Genomic DNA, 13,804 nt, shown 5'->3' with positions numbered 1-13,804 from the left:
GCTTCCTTTAAAATGTGTTAGGGAGGGCTTCCCTGGTGGCGCAGTGGTTGAGAGTCTGCCTGCCAATGCAGGGGACGTGGGTTTGTGCCCCGGTCCGGGAAGATCCCACATGCCGTGGAGCGGCTGGGCCTGTGAGCCATGGCCACTGAGCCTGCGCGTCTGGAGCCTGTGCTCTGCAACGGGAGAGGCTGCAACAGTAAGAGGCCACAACAGTGAGAGGCCGGTGTACCGCAAAAAAAATGTGTTAGGGAGAAGTAAGAGTCAATTTGGAGAAGAAAAGTCTCTTGAAAAACAAAATATAATAGAAAGGTGATATATTCAGTTCGAATAAAGAAGAAAAGCTGAAATCAAATATTGTATAAAGCAGTAGCAGCTTGATTTGCAAATAACCTTTTCTGTAAAGTTAAATATGGGAGGATGTAGTGATTGCCTCAGAGATCCACTATTAAAGAGCTGATCAGAAAGACTGATCTGAAAGATTTCTATAAACAGTATTAAGAATATAAGTAATCTGGAAGCAGTCATTAAACTGGTTGAATTCAAAAAGAATTTTCAGAGGAGGTGGCTTTAGAACTGGTTCTTGAGAAAGACTTAGTGGGCAAAAGCATGCAAAGCACGTGCCAGATCAAGGAGTCATGAGAGGTCAGAGAAAGCCAGTATAGGAAAATAGATGAGGCTGGAAAGGTTGCTTGGGTCTAGATTCTAAGGGATCTTATGGACTTTACATGGGAATATGGACTTCTTGCCAAGTGGTTAACGGGAACATAATAAGGACATTTAGTAGGAGACTCACAGGATATGATAATTCTCATGGCAGTTGGAGAATGAACCAAATTATGTGTAGTAGTTGTGTAACAGAAGAAGCTGATTCAGTAGTCCAAGCAGTTGCACAGAGCATGTAGAAAAGGGTATAGGCAAGAAAAACATTTTTTTTTAATATATCTTTATTGGAATATAATTACTTTACAGTGTTGTGTTAGTTTCTACTATACAGCAAAGTGAATCAGCTATATGTATACATATATCCCCTCCCTCTTGAGCTTCCCTCTCACCCTCCCTATTCCACCCCTCTAGGTCATCACACAGCATCGAGCTGATCTCCCTGTGCTATGCGGCTGCTTCCCACTAGCCATCCATTTTACATTTGGTAGTGTATATATGTCAATGCCACTCTCACTTCATCCTAGCTTCCCCTTCACCCCTGCGTTCTCAAGTCCGTTCTCTACGTCTGCATCTTTATTCCTGCCCTGCCACTAGGTTCATCAGTACTGTTTTTTTAGATTCCTTATATGTGCATTAGCATACAGTATTTGTCTTTCTCATTCTGACTTACTTTACTCTGTATGACAGACTCTAGATCCATCCACCTCATTACAGATAACTCAATTTCGTTCCTTTTTATGGCTGAGTAATATTCCATTATATATATGTACCACATCTTTATCCATTCATCTGTCGTTGGACATTTAGGTTGCTTGCATGTCCTGTTTATTGTAAATAGTGCTGCAGTGAACATTGTGGTACATGTATCTTTTGGAATTATGGTAAAGAAAACATTTCTGATGTAGATAAGATTTGATTAGCAATTGGAAATAATCTTTCTTGCTTTAAAGACTACAAAGAGTATCTATAATCTCCCTTTGAAAATTATGCAGAGGTTAACTTATGTTTTCAAATTTTTGCTTAGTTTTTTTGACTGAACCATACCTTCTTTACATGATTCAAAATCCAAAAAGTATGAAAAGGTAGAGTGAAAAAATTAATCTCATCTTTGTCTCTCATATGCCTAGCTCCTATAAGCCCCCCTCCCATAGGTAAAGTCACTAATTTCTTTATAACTGTAGGAAAAAATAATTATGCATACTATATTCCAAAACATGAATATAAAATAAACATTTAAGCAGAGTAAAGTAAGCATATAAGATTTTATATATTTTTTTTTTAAGGGGGGAGGGAGGGGTCTTTTTTAATTTTTTTTTTTTTTTTTTTTTTTTTCTCTTTTGCCATGCCATGTGGCTTGCGGGATCTTAGTTCCCCAACCAGGGGTTGAACTCAGCCCCCACACCTCCACCCGGCTCAGTGAAAGCACTGAGTCCTAACCACTGGACCACCAAGGAATTCCCACATAAGAGACTTTAAATATTGAACTCTTCTAAATAAATTTTACCGGTTTTAAACTCTAGGGCTGCTTAGTAAGAATCAAATCATATTAATGCTTATTATGTTAATAGAATGTGATATTCTTTTTTTTGTCTTTTTTTTTTTTTTTTTGCGGTACACGGGCCTCTCACTGTTGTGGCCTCTCCTGTTGCGGAGCACAGGCTCTGGACGCGCAGGCTCAGCGGCCATGGCTCACGGGCCTAGCTGCTCCGCGGCATGTGGGATCTTTCCGGACCGGGGCATGAACCCATGTCCCCTGTATCGGCAGGCAGACTCTCAACCACTGTGCCACCAGGGAAGCCCATGATGTTCTTTTAACAATAGTATTTGGTATTGTGATGGAATAATCCATAATTTTATACTAAACTCAAAACATTCAGCAATAAAGTTTCTATAAGCTTCTATAGCTAATGTTGTTATACTGCCAGTGTGGAAAGAGGTTGCCTTTTCTTATACTGTGTTTGTGCCTCTGCCCTTTTCTGAACCATTCAGTACAAATACATGTCCAGGAGTAGATAGCAGTACATACAGATCTATTATTGTAAGACCTTGGAAGTAGTTAAAACTTCTGATTTTTAAGAAATTGAAACATGAAGTTCTTAGTACATGTCTGCAAATAATGTGCGTGAAAAGTTTGGTTGCACTCTATGCCAATATGTATACTTTGATTTCATATTCTAGGAGTCGCCTTTGCTCAGGCAGTCTTATTAGCATTATAGTTTTTAGTTAATTGTTTATTATCTATGTGTAACCTCCTTTTTCCCATTATCACAAGTTGCCTTCACAGTTGAGGTTTACTAATTAAATACTGAATATTCTCATCTAACTTCAAATAGTATATGTCAATGAAGTAGGAAGAGTGGCAAGATATATTTGGCTAACTTCAATCAATTACATGGCTTGCATGTAATAATATATTTTTTATTGAGGTGTTTTCTCGCTGTCATCATCTTGACTAGAGTCAGATTCTTACTTGGCACATCCAGATGCTCCAACTTTGTGTGACCTAGATAGAAAACATATGGGGGTATGTGTGTGTATTTTTAGCACACATTAAGCTTTCAGCCTAAGGGCGAAATATATGAAAAACTTCAGGAAGTGAAAAGAAGATCTCTGTTTTAGAAAATAATACAGGATTGATGAAATGGTGGGGAAAACAAACTAAAAACTACTTGCTGTAAAAACTGTAGCACTTAAAAATTCAGTACTTTCTATATCCTTAATTTTTAATTACTATACTTAATTGTTTAGTTCTTTAATAATGGGTCCTGTTTTGAAAATGAATCTTAATTGCCTAAGTAATAGTGAAGATTTAATTTATTGGCAGACCTCTTTATTATTTATTGTTAGCCTAACTATAACTACTTAGAAAATGCTTCTAAATCAGCCCCCTGATCTGATGCAATAATTGCCCAGTGTGAAATAATGCTCTAGAACTGCTAGTAGTATTTACATTAAAAAAAAAAAAATTCACATTCAGTGGTTCTCGTGTTTCACAGCTTGTTTAGAGCCCATTTCCTCAAGTGATCTTTCTGCAGTTCTGTATACTAGCTTTTCAATAGGTCAGGCAGTGCAATAGCATGTTTGCATTAATCAGCAGCTAAGATTCCTATCTGAGGCATCACTCTAATACAAACTAAAACACACAAGATGACGTTTCCACTAGAAAAATCACAGGTTTTATAGCTGTATTAAGTGCAGGAATTTTAAAACATTAGTTTGCTTGAAATATTTTCATGAGTACTCATTTTAAATACATTTTATACATATGTATGAATCAGAGAGCTAGCTGGCTAGCTTTAAGGAGATAAACTTTTTGTGAATAAGTTTTTATTGCTCAACTACTCCTTGTTAAAAATAACTTGTGATATAGAAAGTATGAAGCAGATGACAATTTATATACAGTTGCAGATTATTCAGAACCTTAACCTGCTTCTCTTATTTTGAGTATTTTTCCTTAAATCACCAGCTACTGGCTGGCTTAAAATAACAACCATCATAGCAGAAGCCAGCACCTTTTTGTCTTTTTACACTCACACACATACAAACACAAACACGTGCAGAGGAAATGGAAAGATTACAGTCTGACAAAAATAAACAGAGAAAATAAACAGAGTTACCACTTTACCCAGCTATTTCACTCCTAGGTATATACACAAGAAAAATAAAAATATATTTCACACAAAAAGATGTACGTGAATGTTTATAGCAGCATCGTTCGTAATAGGCAAAAAGTGGAAATAACCCACACGTCCATCATAAGAGGCAATGATACTTCAAATGTATATCCATATAGGGGAATATTATTTAACCATTAAAAAAGGAATGAGTTCCTGACAAAAGTCCGGGACCAGCCAGCTTCACAGGTGCATTTTAACAAACATTTAAAGAATTAACACCTGTCCTTCTCAGACTGTTGAAGAAGGAATGCTTGTGAACTCATTCTACAAGACCAGCATCACCCTGATACCAAAACCAGACAAAGGCAGTGGGAAAAAAATTACAAGTCAATATCACTGATGAACGCAGATGCAAAAATCCTCAACGAAATATTAGCAAGCCAAAATCAGTAATACATTAAAAGGATCATAACACCATGATCAGATGCAATTTATTTCAGGGATGCAAGAATGATTCAGTATCCACACATCAATCAGTGTGATATACCACATTAACAGATTGAAGAATAAAATCATAGGATCATCTTAGTAGGTGCAGGAAAAGCTTTTTACAAAATTCAACATCCGTTTAATGATGTTAAAACTGTCAACAAAGTAGGTATAGAGGGAATGTACCTCACCTTAATAAAGACCATATATGACAATCCCACAGCTCACATCATACTCAAAGGTGAAAAACTGAAAGCTTTCCCTCTGAGATCAAGAGCAGGAAAAGGTTGCCCACTCTCACCACTTTTATTCAACATAGTATTAGAAGTCCTAGCCCCAGCAGTTAGATAAGAAAAAGAAGTAAAAGGAATCCACATTGGAAAGGAAGAAGTAAAACTTTCACTGTTTGCATATGATATGATACTATGTATAGAAAATCCTAAGGATGCCACCAGAAAACTATTAAAACTAATAAATGAATTTGGTAAAATTCCAGGATACAAAATTAATATACATAAATCTGTTGCATTTCTATGCATTAACAATGAACTATCAGAAAGAGAAATTAAGATAACAACCCCATTTGCAATTGCATCAAAAAGAATAAAATGCCCAGAAATAAATCTAACCAAGGAGGTAAGAAACCTGTACTCAGAAAACTATAAGATATTGATGAAAGAAATTGAAAATGATACAAACAAATGGAAAGCTAAAACATGCTTATGGATTGGAAGAATTAATATTGTTAAAGTGACCATACTTCCCAAGGCAGTTTATGAATTCAGTGCATTGCCGTCAAAATACCAATGGCTTTTTTCACAGAACTAGAAGAAATAATTCTAAAATATGTATGGAAACACAGAAGACCCAAAATGACGAAAACAATCTTAAGAAAGCAGAACAAAACTGGAGTTATCGTGCTCCCCAATTTCAAGCTATCCTACAAAGCTACAGTAATCAAAACAATATGATACTGGCACAAAGCTGGAATTATCATGCTCCCCGATTTCAAGCTATACGACAAAGCTAAAGCAATCAAAACAATATGATAGGGAGTTCCCTGGTGGTGCACTGGCTAAGAATCTGCCTGCCAATGCAGGGGACACAGGTTCGAGCCCTGGCCCAGGAAGATCCCACATGCTGCGGAGCAACTAAGCCTGTGTGCCACAACTACTGAGCCTGTGAGCCACAGCTACTGAGCCCACGTGCCACAACTACTGAAGCCCGTGTGCCTAGAGCCCGTGCTCCACAACAACAGAAGCTGCCACAATGAAAAGCTCGCATGCTGCAACAAAGAATAGCCCCCGCTCACCGCAACTAGAGAAAGCCCACATGCAGCAATGAAGACCCAATGCAGCCAAAAATAAATAAAACATAAAAGTTATAAAAAAAAAACACAATATGATATTGGCACAAAACCAGACACAAAGATCAATGGAAGAGAATAGCCCAGAAGTGAACCCTCATGTATATGGTCAATTAATCTACGATAAAGGAGGCAAGAATACACAATGGGAAAAAGACAGCCTCTTCAACATATAATGTTGGGAAAACTGGACAGCTACATGCAAAAGAACCAAACTGAACTACTTTTTCACACAATTTACAGAAGTAAATTCAAAATGGATGAAAGACTTACATGTAAGACCTGAAAACATAAGCAGTACACTCATTGGTCTTAGCAATATTTTTTTGGATCTCTCTCCTCAGGCAAGGAAACAAAAGCAAAAATAAACTAATGGGACTACACTAAAAAGCTTTTGCACAATGATAGAAACTGTCAACAAAATGAAAAGGCTGCCTATTGAATGAACAAAGATGTTTGTCAACAATATATATGATAAGGGGTTAATATCCAAAAAGTACAAAGAACTCAACATAATAAACAAATAAACTGATTTAAAACTGGGCAGAGGATAGCACAGGGAGATCTGCTTGGTGCTTTGTGACCACCTAGAAGGGTGGGATGGGGAGGGTGGGAGGGAGATGCAAGAGGGAGGGAATTTGGGGATATATGTATACATATAGCTGATTCACTTCGTTATACAGCAGAAACTAATACAACATTGTAAAGCAACTATACTCCAATAAAGATGTTAACAAAAAAAGGCAGAGGACCTGAGTAGACATTTTTCCAAAGAAAACATATAGATGGCCAACAGGCACCTGAAAAGATGCTCAATATCACTAATCATCAGGGAAATGCAAACCAAAACCACAGTGAGATATCACCTCACAGCTGTCAGAATAGCTATTATCAAAAAGCAACAAATAACAGGTGTTATTTGAGAGGGTGTGGAGAAAAGGGAACCCTCCTGCACTGTTGGTGGGAATGTAAATTGGTGCAGTCACTAAGGAAAACAGCATGGAGGTTCCTCACAAAATTAAAAATAGGACTACCACACGATTCAGCTATTCCACTTCTGGGTATTTTTCCAGAGAAAACAAAAATACTAATTTGACAAAATATATCCACCCCTATGTTCATTGCAGCACTGTTTACAATAGTCAAGATATGGAATGGGGCTTCCCTGGTGGCGCAGTGGTTGAGAGTCTGCCTGCCGATGCAGGGGACACGGGTTCATGCCCCGGTCTGGGAAGATCCCACATGCCGCGGAGTGGCTGGGCCCGTGAGCCATGGCCGCTGAGCCTGCGCATCCGGAGCCTGTGCTCTGCAACGGGAGAGGCCACAACAGTGAGAGGCCCGCATACTGCAAAAAAAAAAAAAAAAGATATGGAAGCAGCCTAAATGTCCATTGACAGTTGAATGGATAAAGAAGATGTGGTACGTATATACAATGGAATACTACTGAGCCATAAGAAAAGAATGAAATCTTGCCATTTGCAACAACATGGATGGACCGAGGGTATTACGCTGAGTGAAATAAGTCAGAGAAAAAGAAATACTGTATGATTTCATTTATATGTAGAGTCTAAAAAACAAAACAAATGAGCAAGCATAACAAACCGAAAGACTCATGGAGAATCAACAGGTGTTTACCAGAGGGAAGTTAGTGGTGGGATGAAAGTAAAAACAAAAAATAGTAACTATGTGAGGTAATGAATGCTTATTAGCTTGATTGTGGTGATCACTGCACAATATGCAATGTTATATGAAACAATAAGATTGTACATCTTAACTATATAGTTTTTGTCAATTATACCTCAAAGCTGAAAAAAAGATTTTAAAAAAGAAATTATTGCTCATTATCAACCAAATATTTCCATGTCCTTAATTATCCTATTGATACCAATACTGCATTCTAATTCAGCCAGCTTTTAATTTCCTAGAGGGCAAGGATTCTGACCATTTTTTTCCTTGTATGTCTACGTAACCCATTGCTCTTTTCTCTGTGATGGGACCTCAGTACTTTGATGTGTATAGGCACGTTGAGTGGACTAGTGCTTTTGGAATCTTTCAGGAAGGCTGTATTTATATAAATAGATTTATGTTTGCAGTGCAGCTCCCAGTGCAAAAAGAATTAAATGTTATGTGACATACAGAAGTGTAGGTTATATAGCTGTTAATAGGACATTAAGATTTCTTTATTTGATAAGTATCACTTTGGAATTTTGCACATAAATATGTGGAGATTGAGCCTTTGATTAAAGTTTGAGTGCCCAAACTCTGAAATCACTTGAAATCACAGTTTTAACCTGAAATCACTTGAGCATAGCTTTTTTGCCTTTAAAATTTCTAGTATGGACGATGAAGATAAAAGGAACTCTGCACATTTTTACATATGAAACCAGTCAACCCAGCTAATCAGTGACTATTCCAGATGCCAATGAAATGAAGCACACTAATGACTTAATGTGATTCTTACCTAAACACATTGTGTTTAATGGTCAGAATTCAGAGGCATTGCATAAAAATTATATCTAAGCTGAAATTGTTCAGAAGTGTTAAAAAGGCAGTGACTCAAAATTCACTTGAAAAAGATAAACAGAACTAGGAAGCAGTGTCATTCAAAATGATCTTCTTTCAAAGAGCCTTGCTGCTGTCAGTATTATTTGTAACTTTTTGGTAGGAATCATTTTATCAGTATCTGTTTATAGAAATTGGAAAGAACCTCAGTCACCTATTTCTAGCCTCCATCTAGAAGGGAGAGAATATTGGAAGTTCCTGTGACCTGAGCTGAGTTAGAATCATCATTAGTGGAGTATATAGCTGGTGGCTTTCTACATCCATCTCATTTTAAAACATGTAAATAATATTCGTTATGTGACAGACACTAAATTTCTGAGTTGAACAGCATAAAAGTCCCTCATCTGGAGAATCTATCATCTCATGCAAGTTAACACTCAGTTACAGAATTTGTTAGCTCCTATTTTTTCTTTAGATCATATAATATTAATTATGCTAGCTTCTTCCCTTACTATAAACTCAAAACTAAATTCATATATTTTATGTTTTACCCTTTCGTGTAAAATAAATTAAATTGTATCATTACTGTAAGATACACCTGAGATAGTCTGTAAAGTCTTTAGCATTGTGTAGCTAAATAAAACTGGATTTTAAAAAAAGAATGAAGTACTGATACAGCATGGATAAAACTTGACAAAGTTATGCTATAAGTGAACAAGCCACTCACTATGTATCGTATGATTCCATTTATATGAAATACCCAAAGTAGGGAAATTTATAGAGACAGTAGATTAGTGATTGCATAAGGTGAAGGTGCAGGGACATGGGGAATGACTGCTAATGGGTACAGGGTTTCTTTTTGCAATGATAAAATTGTTTTAAAAAATTAAACTGTGGGGATTTAGTTGCATAGCTCTGTAAATATACTAAAAACCATTGAATTGTATACTTGTATACTTTAATTGTATCATGTGTCAGTTCTATCAGAATAAAACTATTATTTTAAAGAAAAGAAGGAAAAGCAAAGTTGTTTTGGATTTCCTAAAGGAATAGACAAAGACTATAATTTCTAACCCATGTAGTGGTGTGAGAACCAGCAGTCTTAATATTTAAAAATAAAGAGCTAGTTTTCAACTCCACTAGGGTTACTTTTCTCTAGAAAAAAGTATTCATTTGCTCACTCCTTCAACAAATCGTTTACTGGGCCCTTCTGAGTACTTGACACTGTTATTGGTACCAAGGATTCAATCACATTCCTGATTCTTCTCCTTTTCTTCCTCTCCCTATGCACTGAGTCACAAAATCACATCAAGTCTGTTTCATATCCTTTAGTCTATCTCTGTTTTCTTTTACTCTTAGCAGTGTGCTTGGTTCTGTTACCCAGTCCAGTGATTCTCAGCCACAGTGTTAATATTAGTAAGATACCAAAGTTTGCAAATGTTTTACCTTTAAAAAAATAAGATAAATAATCCTGTAAATGTCACTTTTACTGACTTGCGTTCCATTGTATTTTTGTGAGTGGAAGAGAAAGCAATAGTGTTATAGCTAGTGTGCCAGGAAAAACACACAGTCGTCAGTGTCTATGAGACTATTTTGCAAATGTGAATCTCATCCATTTTATGTGTCCTCAATAAAAGTTGAGAATCTCTGAGTTGGATTATTACAGTCACATTTTTTAATCCATATTGCTTTAGTTTCAATTCTCACTAAATCATTCTTGCCAAAGATCTCTTTTTTTTTATTGAAATATATTTGACATAAAACATTGTGTAAATTTAAGGTATATAACATGTTGACTTGCTACTGTATTATTGAATATAATATGATTGCCATTGTAGCAATAATTGTACCTCTATAACATTAACTAATTTTTCTTTTTACTGGTTGGAATAATTAGGTTCTAGTCTCTCAGCAAGTTTGGTGATTGTAATACAATATTATTATCTATATTCACTGTACTGTGCATTACATCTCTAGGATTTATTTACTACTCATTGCAAGTCTGTACTCTTAAATAACATCTGTCCTATCCCCCCAACCCTTATGCCCTGGTAACTACCAATTTTACTCTGTTTCTGTGAGTTTTTCCTTAGATTCTACATATGAGTGATGTCATACAGTGTTTGTTTTTGTCTCACTTATCTCACTTAACAGAAAGTCCTCAAGGTCAAAAGATCTAACATCCATATCTGATCATGGCATTTTCCCAGTTAGATTTGTACATTGATTCTGCATTGCATATAAGAGAAACTGTAAACTTCTTTGCGTGATATGCTAGGTCATTCATGATCTTGTTCCTGTCTATCTGTCCAGCTTCATCTCCAGCAAGGCATATTTTCTATGCTTCCATACCTTTGCATGTGCTCTTCTACCTGTCAGGAATGCCCTTCCCATAATTTGTGGGTGGCAGACTCCTTTCAAGTCTCACCGTACATGCAGTTGCTCTGTGGAGTAGACTTAGGTTTCTTCTACAGTGTTCCCGCTGTGTTTTGTATTAGCGGTTTTCATAATGCATTATAATTATTTTAATACCTTACTTTCCTTTGGTATTTTTAGCTTCTTGAAAGCTGGAACCTTGTCCTTCTATCTTTGTATTCCCAGCTTTTAGCATGGAATCTGGTACAAAGTAGATGTTCAGTAAAATATTTGCTGAATAAATTTAGAAGTTTCTCCAAAAATTTTAATTTAGCCAGAGCATTTATATATTATAATATGTGCTGAAATAAAGATTAAAAATGTGAGGCTTCCCTGGTGACGCAGTGGTTGAGAGTCTGCCTGCCGATGTAGGGGACACGGGTTCGTGCCCCGGTCCGGGAAGGTCCCACATGCTGCGGAGCGGCTAGGCCCGTGATCCGTGGCCGCTGGGCCTGCGCATCCAGAGCCTGTGCTCTGCAACGGGAGAGGCCACAACAGTGAGAGGCCCGCGTACCGCAAAAAAAAAAAAAACTTATGTGACATCCCATGTTTCCTGGAGCAGTTCCAATTTTAAATAGCGTATTGGCCTTTAAGTGGAAATGTAGTTACCAAAACATAATATTTTTAGAAATATACACATTGAACCTATACCTTAATTTTTTAATTGTTTACAATTTACTTTTCTATTTGATTTCATGTACTTTAGGTCCTTTTTTCTAATTGAGATCACTTTCAAAGCAATAGACAGTGAAAAGTTGGCATCTAGGACAGAACAGTACCTAAATTCTAGTTCTGTCATTTTGCTGGGACTAATTACTGCACATCTGTATTTATATGAATATTAATAAATAAAAATTATCAGAAATTTAGAAATCCTTAGGTATAAGGATCTGCATAATACGGTTAAGGTTGGTACTGACAAGCTGCACTCTCAAAAATATTCTGACTTCAGGATGCTATAAGAGTAGCTCCCAGTCTTTTTTGGATTTCTGTTATTCTGGTGTGGTTTCTTTGATTTGGAGACCCCGATTCTTCTCCTTGCCCTCTTCTAAAGGTAAATTATTTATTTAACTTTAAATGAATTTTTAAAATAATTTTGTCTTGAGAGTGTATTAATACCCTCAAACAACTGGAGATTTCATAACATATCACATACTCATACATGAAAATGCGTTTGTCAGAGACACTATTTGAGAATTCCCAATTAGGGTCTGAAGTTGGCTGTAACTTATTACTATCCTTGACTAGAGAGGAGAGAGATGTTCAAAGTAAAAATTTGGAACCAGAAGGTTAGGGTATGAATCATGATTCCATGATCTAATATCTCTGTTTCTTTGGGTAAATCAATCTGAGCCTCAGTTTCCTCATCTGGAAAATGAGATAATAATACCTGCCTGAAATGGTTGTGAAAATTAATGGTTTCTAGAATAGTAGTGCCTAGTAAGTAAGTTCTTCATAAATTGTAACTCCTACTTGATTAGTATTAATAAAACCCTGGGAATAGGTAAAAGGTTTTCCTGTTACACTAAATATTGGGCAATTTTTCTTCTTGAGCAGTTGTTACACTATCTGTTTTCCCCAGCAGGTTGGTCTTTGAGATTCTAAAAACAAAAGTGGCTTACAGATGATACATATCAAGAAGCAGAGTCAGTGACTATTGTCATCTTGTCCAGAAGAGAACAGCACTTCGCTGCTATCCCCTGACATGCCAGTTAGAGAACAACATGAATTCATGTACTTCCCCTTTCGTTTTATTATACATAATATTGTTAGTACTTCTTCCTGCCTACATAGGTTCCTGGTCATGTTAAGGAATTTGTTTGACTAGGATCCTTTGATCTAGCCGGAGTGTCTCTCTTTTAAACCTTCTCTACAATCAAATATTTAAATCAATGTCTTTTTACTTGGAACAAATAACCTTTCTACATTACAAAAAAAAAGAGGGGGAGAGAAAGAGAGAACAAAGGAGAACTTTCTCAACTTCCTTCCATTGATTCTACAAACCTACTTGTTTGTATACCCATTCTTCCCTCACTGCTTTTTGTTCAAGTGTGTCATCAAGGCTTGCCTTGATCCACCTGCCTCCAGTTATTGCTGTTTGCTTTCACTTTACAGCCAAACTTCCTAAAAGAGCTGTCTCTTTCATATGTTCCCCCTATAGTCACTGTCTAGTAAGTAAAATTTGGCTTCGTTTACTCTGCTTCCTGAGAACTGCTCTCATCCTCCTGATTGCTAAATCCTGTGGCCACATCTCTTTTTTTACCTTGGTCTCTCAACACTGGTCACACATAACTACTTCTTTCTTCTTAAAAAAACTTCCTTGTTCTATGCACCATACTGTCCTGTGACTCTTCTTGCCTCTGTGGCCAATCCTTTTCAGTCTCCTCTTCTTCCTCTGTCTGCCTCTTGAATGTTGATGTTTTCTCCTAAGCCCTTTACACATTTTCTTTAGGATTTAGGGGGTTCTAAGTGAATATTTGTTGAATGAATGATATGTGTCTGTATTGGTGGTTTCTCAAGAGATTTGACTATAATTGGACCTCATTAACTGAAAAAAATTCAGTATGTGGTACCTGATCATACACTTCACAGCCAAACTTTGGTGCAGTCTCTCTGGACTATGCTTCTCTTAAACTACCCTACTGGATGCTTGCAGTGAAAAAAATCCAAGCTCATTATTCAGCTTTTATGTCTGTAAGGTTCAGTTAGCTTTTTTAAAGTTTTCTGTGTATAAAAGGTAATTATAAAGGTA

The 13,804-nt window shown here is 36.6% G+C and overlaps 1 protein-coding gene across 3 annotated transcripts in view; it reads left to right on the top strand.

The window, feature by feature from the left end:
* PMS1 (PMS1 homolog 1, mismatch repair system component) overlaps positions 1 to 13,804 on the top strand; it is a 98,752-nt gene that overhangs the window by 50,070 nt on the left and 34,878 nt on the right. The gene's annotated exons all lie outside the window — the stretch shown is intronic.

Source organism: Grampus griseus, assembly GCF_964374135.1.
Source record: "Grampus griseus genome assembly, chromosome: 7".
NCBI lineage: Eukaryota > Metazoa > Chordata > Mammalia > Artiodactyla > Delphinidae > Grampus > Grampus griseus.
The sequence above is the reverse complement of the archived record's forward strand: the minus strand, read 5'-3'. Positions and strand labels throughout refer to the sequence as shown.